The sequence below is a fragment of the Aedes albopictus genome, chromosome 3 (genome assembly GCF_035046485.1).
Source record: "Aedes albopictus strain Foshan chromosome 3, AalbF5, whole genome shotgun sequence".
NCBI lineage: Eukaryota > Metazoa > Arthropoda > Insecta > Diptera > Culicidae > Aedes > Aedes albopictus.
The window spans coordinates 18,447,740-18,451,897 of NC_085138.1; the positions used below are offsets into that span (position 1 = coordinate 18,447,740).

Sequence of the window (4,158 nt, forward strand, 5' to 3'; positions counted from 1 at the left end):
TGGAATTCTATCGGGGATTCCTCTTGGAATTCTTCTTGGGATTCTTTCTAGAATTTCTTCGGGGATTCCTTCTAAAATTCCTTCGGGGGTTTCTCCAGAGGGATTCTTCTTTCGATGATTGCTCCTTCAATTCCTTCGTGAAAACTTACTGGTATTCCGTCGGGGATTCCTTCTGGAATTCCTTTGGTTATTATTTTGTGGATTCCTTCTGGCATTTCTTCGGGGATCCCTCACGGAATTTCACCAAGGAATTTTTTTATAATTTCTTCAGGGATTCTACCGAAAATTGCTTCGGGGATTTGTGCTGGAATTCCTTCGAGAATGGAGTTCTTTTAGTAACTCCTCCAAAAATTCTCTCAAGGATTTCCCATGGAATTCCATCAGAGATTTTTCCGCAACATTTTTCGTTGATTCTTCCTAGAAATCTTTAGGGGTGTCCTTCTCGAATTTTTCAGAAATTCCCGCTGAAATTCCTTTGGGGTTCCTGTATGAAATAATTAGGGGTAATCCTCCTGTGTTTCATACGGTAGTTCGTGAACAGATTAGTCTAGATATTTTTTCATGGATTCCTCCAGGAGTTTCTTTAAGGCTCCTCAAGCAATTTCTTCTGAGATTCCTCCCTGAAATCATTCGGGGTTTCCTTTGTGTAAATAGTGCGACCTTATTATCAAATTTTATAGCTTCTGAAAGTTATAAGAAAGCAATACAAAAACTGTAGCAAAATTGATATTGTATTGCCCTTCATTAGCAATGTAGTAATGCAACATGCACTACACTAAGGACACGGGGCATGTTGCAATAAATCTAAACACTAGTCGCAGTGACGGACCAGAACATAAATAAAAAGGTATTCACTCAAACGCAATAGTTTATGTCATCAATGGTTGGTTATGAAAAAGCTTAGACTACAAATTCTAGAGCGTAATGACAACTTCTTGCTTTGACAATGTTAAGATTTTTGTCAAATTTTGGTCACGCCGATTCACGCCGCCGCCGCCGCCGCCGAAAGCTGCCACCGGCGTGACGCTGATGACGCCGCCGCCGCCGGCCAAAAATGGCCCTTACGCCGCCGCCGAGCAAAATATAGTCGGCGCACAGGTCTAGCTCCATCATGACAGGCTACCGCAGCAGTCGATTGAACTTGTCACATAGGTACACGGCGCGCGGGCTCCATCCCATTCCGGAAAAGCCACCAACACAGCTGCACTGCATGCCGCATGCTGAAAATTTCCTGTCACCGGAAGCCGCCCACCCTAGGTTAGAGCGGCATAATTTTGCCTATAGAGTTCTAGACTGCCGCTCATCGTGCCGAAAATGCGTTCCCGGTCGGAGTTATCTGTCTGTGTGGGTTGCGGTGGGTTTCCCCGAATGATCCGTTTCACCGAAAAGAATATACAACTACCAAGTAGCAATCGAATAGCATCAAATGGGTCTTTTGTGCAGTTAAGAGTTGATAGATGGCTACGAAGAAGCAGACATTCAAATTTTCTTTTAACGCAAAAAAATGTGTGAACCTGACGAATCGCCTATGAAATAAAGCAAAATGCATAACAGTTGATTTGGAAAAAAATGTTCAACAGGGAAAAGTACCATTCGGTGAAACAATATTCGTGGAATCGGTATTCGAATAAAAGTAGCACAACCGCCTATGTGACTATGTGAGATACCCACATATGAATTGGTTTGGTATCCATTTGTAAGATGTGACTGTTCTAAGCCCGCGTTGTTGGATGAAGAGCTCATATAGCAGCCACGTATGTCGGTCAACAGCTGATACGAGAAGCGGGGCTATAATGTGCTTCAATCACTTAAAATAAATTATGAACGAAGAAGGTTCGAGCCATTGGGGCGCGAACGATGTGAAAACACTAGCTCTAGCTGTATGCCTATACTTTCTAACATTCTACGCGTGTGGTGGCTCAGAGCGGAGAGTGGTGAAGGGCTGACTGAGCTGAGCTGTAGCAATCAATCAAGCGGAATGAGCTTTAAATAATGTGGAAATGGTGTGCCCACATGCAGCATAATAGCTTTTGACAACGGAAAGCCTTATATTTGGATTGAGTCTGAAATTTATGGTCATTTCTTCGTTTCTTCAAGCCACCATCAAGAAGCGACTCTAGGCTTGATGGTAAGCAAAAATTTCCCCATTAAAATGGGAAAATCTACGGTAAACAACCCTGCAAAGCTGATGTTCGCAAGAGATACGGATGGTAATTTTCAAAAAATCATATCTCAAAAACTAAAAAACATACATCTTTGATTTTTTTTTATATGTTACGCCAAATATGCTGAACTTTCTGATAAAAATATAAATCTAGGGTATCTCTTTGGTCCCGAGACCTTGAAAACGTGAAAAAAAACTTATATATTTGCATATTTTTTACACAAAAACACAACTTGGCCCATTCAACTCATTTTTCCTGAAAACTAGAATTCAAACAAAAAAAAGAAGAAGTTTAAAATCGGTTAACTGGTCCAAAAGTTATTTTTTAAAAAATGGTTTTTAGGACCACCCTATCTAAAATTGGTCACCCTAATGACTAAATAAAAAAATACGGGTCTAACTAAACCCACCATGTTTCACGATAATCGGAGTTGCACTACATCGTTTTTCAATGGAATGGCCATATTGCTTGGTTTTAGAGTATAAAATTGAGCATGAGCATAGATGACCGTACAATTCGTAGTTGCTACTCCGTGATTGACCAGAACAATCGAAATTGCACAAGGAACCAACAAACGGAGCTTGAGAGTAGCTACCGCTCTCAATGTGAATCAAAACATTTATTCATTTTGACTAAAATATTACAAGTGTCGACACCGAAGATGGCGAACCATCCAAATTAATATGAGTGCGAAAAATTGAAATAAAAATATTTATTATCATTCAAAAGTGCTCTGGGCACTAGCGCCGAAACATGACGTCACGAACGTTCCAATAATTGTTAAGTAAATACACAAAAAACAGTAAAATTTTATATTTTAATGGTGAATTTTATACTTCATCATTAACTATTATAATAAAAATAAAATGGAACGATCTCACCGATAAGTATCCATCAAAGTATCAACTGCAGCATCTTTTACTAACTGGCTTCGACTCCGAAATAACACTCAATTGCCGAATGAAAAAAGCGGCACTTCCATTTTGCCTTCCAAAACACACTCTATTGCCTGCAGTGCCGAATTTAGTGGGGCCAGGGGGGCAGGGCCCCAGGCCCCACATTTTAGGGCCCCCCACAAAATTCAACTTCACGAAAAAAAAAATAGTGCAAGAAATTTTTATTGATTTGGTTTTTGTCATAAGAACTTCAAATTGGAAAGATGTTTGTGATTCTTTTGAGTAAGACTGCAAATATTTGTCCATCTATTTAAGAAATTTTAAATTTGGTGTCCGGCCACTTAGTCGAACGCCATTTGGCCGAATGCCATATGGCCGAATGTTCGTTTGGCCGAATTATGTTCAAAAGAATTCAGAGGAAGTTTTTGACATTCCAACTACTACTGGATGATCATCAGAAATATTTCCTTCTTTCAATCATAGGCCATTCTTTCTAGTTTTGACATTCAGGGATGAATTGGCGTTGAATCTGCAATATTTTATCAAAGATTTTTTCTTCTTTAAATCATAGGCTGTTCTATCAAGTTTTACTGATGCGAGGAATAGTGACCTATCACTGATAGGCAAACATTTTCAAACAATAAAAAACAAATCGCTTTCGCTCTTCGTACATATGTACAACAGAGATGATTATATTTGCGGTTTAGGGGAAGGTGATATAGATCGATGAGATTAGAATTCAACCTTATGACAAATAAGTTGCCGGGTCATTAATTGGCTCGGTAGCCTAGTTGGTAAAGCACTTGTCTACCGAATAAGGGTGGTGAGTTCAAATCTCACCTGAGCTGTGGATATTTTCCCAATTTAACCAATAATTTACCCATCTGTACATATGTACGTTGAGTTATTTGAAATTCATAATATTTTTAGTTTTTTTATGTTATATGCGTAAAATTTATCTTTTTTATAAAGGGCCCCCACAACGCTGTGGCCCCGGGCCCCCACATTTGTAAATTCGGCCATGATTGATTGGTTTTAGAGTATTGAGCATTGCAAGGATTTCGCGACGATCGTGCAAATGTTCAATCTTTGAAAGC

The 4,158-nt window shown here is 39.4% G+C and overlaps 1 non-coding gene across 1 annotated transcript; it reads left to right on the top strand.

Annotated features, from left to right (window-relative positions):
- The first annotated feature begins 3,837 nt into the window (after positions 1–3,837).
- Trnag-acc (transfer RNA glycine (anticodon ACC)) lies at positions 3,838–3,909 on the top strand. The gene has a single exon. It is a non-coding gene; the product is annotated as a tRNA-Gly (tRNA).
- The last annotated feature ends 249 nt before the right edge of the window (positions 3,910–4,158 follow it).